Genomic DNA, 8,604 nt, shown 5'->3' on the forward strand with positions numbered 1-8,604 from the left:
TGACGGGGGGGGACTTTTTGTGCGTGATTATAGGGTTAGATTCATAATTTTGTTAGTTCATAATTCTGTTAATTCTTGTTAAAGAATAAAATGTTTATAAACACACATACATGAAAATTATATAAATGTATATAATCATATAACATACACAATTATATTTCTTCTGATCCAATAATGAACTTTATTTCCGACTAGACTAGCGGCAACATTAAATAAAAAACATTGTAAACCTCCCCGCAACTTCACACACACTAGGCCTATATCCCCCCCCCCCCCACTCCCTCGCCTGCCCCCTCACCCTCCCCCCCTACAATGCCCCTCTCCCCCCCCTCCTATGCCCCTCCCCCCCACACCCCCTCTCCCGCTGCCCCGGACCCCACACCCCCTCTCCCGCCGCCCCGGACCCCACACTCCCTCTCCTGCTGCCCCGGACCCCACACTCCCTCTCCCGCTGCCCCGGACCACACACTCCCTCCCTCCCGCTGCCCCGGACCCCACACTCCCTCTCCCCGCTGCGGAGCCAATCTTTGGCCGGAAGCAAGATGGCGGAGCAAGATGGTGGAACAAGATGGCGGAGGCTGGTTGCTAAAATGAGTCATATAATCACCCATGAATCCGCCCATGAGCGTACTACACATTTGCGTGAGAGTAACCCATCTTGCTTCGCTATAAGATCCTTGCTCTCTACGGAGGAGCGGCAGGGGTACGAACGGGAATCCTCTAAGGGGGAGAGAGTACTGTCGTGGAGGAAGACTCCCGCCCTCTGGTTCGGGCCCCAGTCCCATGTTCTGGAGGGGATTCCATGGAGGACCACTTGGGTGATATGGAGCAGGAGGAGATTTCTGTTGGGGTCCTGCATCATGCACACGAGGAAGCCCGTGACATCATGCACACAACCCACCCAGGACGAGGCGCAGAGCATGCCTCTGAAGGTAGAGACTAGGCCGGGAGGGGATAGCGGAAACCAAAGATCTTATAGCGATCTGCTATAAGATCTTTGGCGGAAACCAGCCCTTTTCTCCCTCAGGACCTAGCTCCAGGGGGAAACCCTGAGTCTGCACCAGTGTCCACTGGGCTCAACTGGGAAGGGATAGACGCCCCCACTGTCAATGGTCTTGGCTCCCCGGGTACACTTGGGGAAGGCCCATCTGCCACTGGCCCCAAGGTTGGGACTGAGGTGGAGGAGAGACCAGCGGTTGGGGCAGAGACTACCGCTGCACGGGGTGGGGTGGGGTGGGAGTCTCGAGCACTCAGGGTGTGTCTGGGGATAGAGATGGTGACTCCATCTGCAGTGAGCGGGTGGAAGGGGACTCCTTAGACAATGAGTCAATGGATATTCTCGCTCCCCCCGACGCCACTCCACTCATTCCAGTGGAGGAAATCCGCGAGTTCATCCAGGCCACCGAATGAGCCCAGGCCCAGGCTGGCCTCCCTCCGGTGGCCAAACTTACACGGTCTCACCAGCAATCTGAACCCCATCCTCAGAAGGAGGGGGAGGGGCAAGGAGGTGCAGGGGGTGAAGAGGAACGATCGGCTTCATCTCAGGTCCTTCTCGGATGACCTGGAGAAGGACGACAAGATCAAGAGCAGGGTTGTTCCTGTTGAGGGTAGAGGGACCAGTAGAGCGTCCCTTGTAGCCAGGGACTGGAGGGCCAGGAGCACTGCTACTCCACCTAGGGCCCATAGGGGGAGGAGTAGCTCTACTGTCAGTGACCGAAGGACTGGTGACGGGATCTCAGGAGTGGGCAGGGCTGAAGATGTCCTGGTTGGGTTGCTCCTAGGCCTTTCCAAGCTGGCCATCCACGAGTCACGGTGCCAGGCGGAAGAGGGCATTGCCCAAGCTAGATGCTTGCTCCTTTACTGGGATTACATCCACGCCCCAGTGGTGTTGGAGAGGGTGATGTTATTTGTAACATAGTTGTTTGTAATTTAACGTCTGAATAGTTTGATGATTCTGTAATATGGCGGTGGGTATGTCCCCGCGGTTTTGTTTTGTTTTTAGTATCATGTTGGAATTTAAATAAATAATTCTTCGATTTTAAAACAAAAAAGCTGGTCCCAGCATATGACAATAAAGAAGGTGGCACTGGCTACCATCGATTTGTCGAACATCTGCAGCATCTCACTGCAGACGTTGAAGGAGCAGAGCCTTCTTAAAAAGTACAGCCGGCCCTGTCCCTTCTGGTACAGGGCCTTAGCGTTCCAGTCTGTTTACTGTCCAGGTACACTCCGAGGTATTTGTACTCCCTAGTACACCTCTACACCATTGATGGAGACAGGGGAGTTCCTCTCCTACTAAAGTCCACCACTAACTCCTTAGTCTTGTCGTTGTTGAGCTGCAGGTGATTTAGCCCACACCACTTAACAAAGTCATTGACTACACCTCTGTATTGAGCTTCCCTTCCCTCACTGATGCAGCCCACAATTGCTGTCATCTGAAAACTTCGGCAGGTGGCAGGAGACTGATGCAGCCCACAATTGCAGTCATCTGAAAACTTCGGCAGGTGGCAGGAGACGGAGTTAGATCCGAGGTCCAAGATGTAGATGGTAAACAGGAATGGAGGGAGGACCGTTCCCTGTGGGGTCCCTGTGTTGCTCATCACCATGTCCGAGACAGTTCTGTAGCCTGACATATTGTGGTCGGCCAGTCAGGTAGTTGGTGATCCAGGGCACCAATGGAGCATCTTCATCATTTTGTCCCCCCTAGCAATGCACTGTTAAAAACACATGTTAAAAGCACTGCAGAAGTAAAAAAAAAACATGACTCTCACAATGCTTCCCGGCTTATCCAGGTGAGCATAGGAACAATGGAGCAGGTGGATGATGGCGTCCTCAACCCCCAACTTTGTCTGGAAAGTGAACTGCAGGGGATCTAGATAGGGTTTAACCAGGGGTCGCAGGCGAGTGAACCTCGCCAGGGACTTCATGACGGGTGAAGTCAGCGCCACCGGTTTAGTCATTGGAGGAGCTGGAGGAGCTGGGGTGCGTCTTCTTTGGTACAGGTAGGAGGCAGGATGTCTTCCACGTCACAGGAACCCTCTCCAGGCTCAGGTTGAAGAAATGCTGTAGCACTCCACACAACTGGCTGGCACACGCCTCGAGTACCCTAGGGCTGATATCATCAGGTTCCGTGGCTTTGCCTGGGCGGAGTCTGCTCGGCACCTTCCTCACCCTTGATGATCAGGCTCGGCAAAGGGCAGAAGAAGTGGACTGGTGGATTGAGGGGGAGCAGGGGGGAGGGTGGGCAGAGGCCCACCATCAAATCTATTAAATAAAACAGCTTTATGATCGTTGGCCACGTCCCGATTGCTTTCCCTCCCCAGGCCACTGGTCTTCTTGTAGCCTGTAATCCTCTTCATACAGCTCCACACATACTCCACATGTTGATCTGCTGAATTTTCAGCTCCAGCTTCCTCCTGTTGTCGTCCTTGCCCTGTCATAGTTTCACCTTCAGGTCTTTCTGCACCTGTTTCACCTCCTCCCTGTCACCATTCCTGACGGCCTTCTTCTTCTGGTTGAGATGGGCCTTTATGTCATTGGTGACCCAGGGCTTGTTGTTGGGGAAACAGTGTACAGTCTCCTCGGGGACAACGTTATCAACCTCAGGGACAACAATATGTAGCTGGCAACACAGTCCGTAAGTCCATCAATGTCTTCTCCATGGGGACGAGAGAGGGCGTCCCAGTTTCCAAAACCGCCCAGTAGAGCATCATATGCCTCCTGTGACCACCTGCTCACTGACCTTGTGGTCATAGGCAGCCTCTGGACCATTGGCTTAGACCTGGGTAGGAGGTGAACCAGGTTGTGGTCGGTCCTGGACCCTCCCACTACTGGAAACATCCTCTCCACATCTATACTATCTGGTCCTTTCATTATTCGGTAGGTTTCATTTCGATCCCACCTCATCCTTCCAAGTACAGGCCCATATACGTCAAATAATCATCATATGTTAACCCAATCATTCTTATAATCCTCCTCTGGACTCTCTCCAACGCCAGCACATCCCTCAGATATAGGGCCCAAAACAGCTTGCAATACTCAAATACGGGCTGATCAGAGCCTTATGAAGCCTCAACACTACATCCTTGTTTATAATATTCTAGTCCTCTCAAAATGAATGCTAACATTGCTTTTATCTTCCTTATTACCAATTCAACCTGCAAATTAACCTTTTGGGAATCCTGAACCAGCACTCCAAAGTTCCTTTACATCTCCGATTTCTGAATCCTCTTCCCATTTAGAAAATAGTCTACGCCTTTATTTCTTCTACCAAGGTAGATGACCATCTGCTTTGATGATAGACAAAATGCTGGATTAACTGAGTGGGACAGGCAGCATCTCTGGAGAGAAGGAAGGACTCTCAGAATCCCTTCTCAGAAGGAAGGGCTGAGATTCAGGACAGGGAGGGACATCAAGATATGGAAGGGGAAGGTGTGAAAATGAGAGGTCAAAGGTGATGAAGCTCAAGGAAAATGTAGAATAAGCCATTGTTAGCTGAGGAGGTGAAGAGGCATACAAACAGCAACATTTAATCAGGTCTCGGAGAACTCGCATGGGGGAGGGATGGAGAGAGAAGGAAATCAAAAGTAACTTAAATAGATCAATATTCATTCTGCTGAGCTGTTAGCTGCCCAAGCAAAATATGAGGTGCTGTTCCTCCAATTTGCGTTGGGCCTCACTGACAGTGGAGGGGGCCCAGGACAGAAAGGTCAGAATGGGATGGGGAGTTCGTGTTTTGCAACCAGGATATCACATAGGCCTAGGCGGACTGAGCGGATGTGTTCAGTGAAACGATCGCCAAGCATGCACTTGGTTTCGCCGATACTTTGCTACGTTGCATTCCATTTGTCAATTCGTCGCCTAGCAGCAGCCGAGCAGAAGAAACCCTCTATATTCTCACTGTCTTCTGCCAATCACCTTGCCTCTGATACCATGGGCTCCTATTTTGTTTGGCAGCCTTGTATGGCACCTTATCAAACGTCTTCTGAAAATCAAAAATAAATAACATCCACTAACTCTCCTTTGTCTCCTGCTTGTTACTTCCTCAAAGAATTCCAACAGTTTGTCAGGCAAGATCTCCAAAACCATGCTGGCTTTGGCCAATTTTATCATGTGCTTCCAAGTACTCCAAAACCTCATCCTTAATAATAGACTAAAATTTTACCAACCAATGAAATCAGGCTAACCAGCCTATCTTTCTTTTGCCTCTCTCCCTGCTCTACAGCCAACTCTTTCGGAATCCTGGGTGTATTCCATCCTGTCCAGGTGACTTATCCATCTTCAGACATTTCAGCTTTCATAGCACCTTTGCCTTATTAATTGTGATTGCACTCACTTCTACCCCGACTCCCTTGAATTTCTGGCATGTTGCTTGCGTCTTCCATGGTGAAGACGGATGCAAAAAAACGTATTTAGTTCGTTCACCATTTCTTTATTCCCAATTACTATTCCTCCAGTGTAATTTTCCAACAGTCCAATGTCCACTCTTGCCTCTCTTTTACCATTTATTTCGAAAAACATTTCTCTGGAAAAATTGATACCTGACATCCAGAATTTCCGGTAATTTCTGTATTTATGACAAACAGATTGAGGGAAGCACAACTATTAAAGAGAGTTAATTAGATTCACTCAACACAAAAGTATGAAATAAAACAGAAAACGTTGGCCTCAAAAGGTCAGGTGGCATTTGCAGAAAGCAGTTAATATTTCAGGACTAGCAAAAGTTAGAGATAAAACAAGTATGGAGATGCCTTGAAAGGATGTTAAGAGCGTAATTTGAAATCCAATACCAACCAGAGATATATTTCTGTCATTATTAATTCAATTTATAAAGAAATAATCAACGTACAACATATAATTAAGGCAGCGTTTATTAAACAACTGTTACGCACAACAAAACCAACTTAAATATTAAGGTGCAGAGACCTGAAAGTACTCTTTAACAGTAAACATCTTACCAATTCAATGATAACGGTTAATTTTTGCAATGAGAGGAAACCTAAAAATAAATTGATGCCATGTTAAAAAATAAACATTCCCAATAATAGCAATGAATTTGGCTGGAGTTGCTTAAAATGGCATTATAATTAATTATTTGCACTAATGTTAATATTGTAATTAGATTTCATTCTTCAATAACATGGCTGAATGGAACACAAATTAAAAAAAAATCTTGAATAGCAATCTAAAGGTTCCAAATATTTGTTTTTCCGATTAAAACGTAACTGACAGAATATGGACTTTTTCTTTCCGCACAAGTGTTACCCGAACTCCTAAGAATTTTCATTTTTTATTGATATTTCAGATTTCAAAAATCAATTTATTTTTGCCTGAAAGCTTACCAATAACTATCTGAGAAGATAAATGAGAGGATAGCCTGCATGGGAGATGACAGAGATACAAAATGTTAGTCAAGGTAGTTTTCTGTCTAAATAAATCCAAACCAACAAGGGGTTGATTTAAAATGTCAACAATGAGTCTCTCCTGCCATTTTATTAGATTATAGCTAATCTGTATCTCAACTATATTTACCCTCTGGTCCTGATCTGTTCTCGCCTCCAGCCCTTCATCCCCCCCACCCCATCTACTACCCTCCCAACGTCACCCAGCCTTTATCTCCAGAGATGCTGCCTGATCTGCTGAGTTACTTCAGCACTTTGTGTCCATCTTTGATATAAACCGATCATCTGAAGTTCATTATTTCTATATTTACCCATTGTTTTCTAATCTTTTTAACTGGTGAGAATTTGTTGACATCATTCCAGAAAACTTTATTTGATCTGGTATCATCGATCTTTTGGGCTAAAGCGTTTTCTAGATTTCCACTACATTTTGTTGATTAGTCATTCCTAATATGTTTAATCAAACTGTCCACATAATTCAGCTCTTTCCAACCGGAATCATTTTTAATCAAGTTTTAGCCATTCTCCAAACCCAAAGTATCTGTCCAAAACTTAAATGTGGTACTCCTTTCAAAGTCTGAATCCAGATTAATTAGAATGATACTAGATACCTTTCTGCTTAGGAAATTTGGTTAGATTGCTGGAATGCTCTTGTACCAAATTAATCCCTGAAAGGAGATCAGGAATAACATTTCATTTAGTGTTTAAAAGTGTAAAAATAGAACCACTTATCAACAATGATTGGATGTCAGTATTAAAGAATGAATCCATCTAAAAAAAATTAATGAAGCCAATTATACAATTCCCATCAATTCATTCACGGTGCTTTCTGAAAATTCAGTATTAAATTCTTACAACTGTGGAAAATGGCAAAACCAAAATATAATGGATTTTTAAAAAAAACAATGCCTCGCATGCAAGTGAAAATTGGTTCAGAATTTCTTCAAGCTCATTTAGGTTGTAAAATTACCAAACTGCTGGAGGAACTCAGTGGGACGTGCCACACCTATGAAGGCAAAGACAGTTAAAATGATGGGCAAATGGATATGGGTGGCAGGGAAGAGAAGGTGGAGTTATGAGACACTGACTCACGTCCCCCCGCTTATCTCTTTGCCTCCATACATGCTTATCGACCCACTGAGTTCTTCCAGTGGTTTGTTTTTTGTTCCAGATTCTAACATCTGCTGTCTCTCATGTTCTCATTTATGTTATTTTTGAATAGCAAAAAGAGGAAGCTTTCATATCTCATTGGTTCAAACTTGAGTTGAAGTCCTAAAGAAATGCATCATGAAGTTCTGCTTCCCTTCATGGGTTTTTAAAGATTTAAAATTTAAACAAAATATGCAACACAAATCTATTATGTGGAGAGTGTGATGTATCACCTACCCTAATGATAATTCTAGTGCTGCAGAAAACAATGGCATGCAATGGCAAAAAGACCGGATCAGCAGAAACAATATACATTGTATAAATTAGAATGCAAGTATCGAGGAATACGAGAACTATTCATCTTATATCCTCTTCTGTACTGACTTGAACTTTTGCCGTTCATGGGTTGAATGCCTCTGTTAGCTTCATATTTTGTAATATGTGGTAGCAAGTAACCAACTTTTCTAATTGTATACTACATTCTTTTTCAAAATAATAAAAACTGCATGATAATCAGATTGCCCAAATGTCAAACTTGACTGTATAAACTAGTTTTCAACATTCAAAATTCTAATTTAACACCTTTTTAAAAAATCAACTGAGTCTGAGAAATCTGTTGTTTTTACTATACCCACAGGAGGTTCTAGGGAAGAGTTACTGCAGTGTCAGCAGATGAAGACTTTTCATATTTGTCAGCTGATGCCCTGTGTCATATTGGTGTAGACATTAATTAATTTGAATAATGCTTTCTTTAAAATGGAGCTCGGAAGAATGCTTTCAAATCACAAAATATATTTTTTTAGAAAAAGCAATTAGACAATTGAAAAAGCAAAGAATGTGGAGAAACATTGTTGCAAACTTGATGGGCTCAATGGATTGTTCCCAAACTAAAACGTTCAATAATCTATATCAAAAGAATATCCTTGCTGTCTGATACTGTCAATTTCCAGACTTCCATGTTCTAATTAGAAATCCATAGTCTATGAAAAATTCCTATTTCCACAGCAATTGGCAGAAATATCAACACTTTAAGCAATTAAAACAAATGCAGTAA

The sequence above is a fragment of the Leucoraja erinacea genome, chromosome 2 (assembly GCF_028641065.1).
Source record: "Leucoraja erinacea ecotype New England chromosome 2, Leri_hhj_1, whole genome shotgun sequence".
Taxonomy (NCBI): domain Eukaryota; kingdom Metazoa; phylum Chordata; class Chondrichthyes; order Rajiformes; family Rajidae; genus Leucoraja; species Leucoraja erinaceus.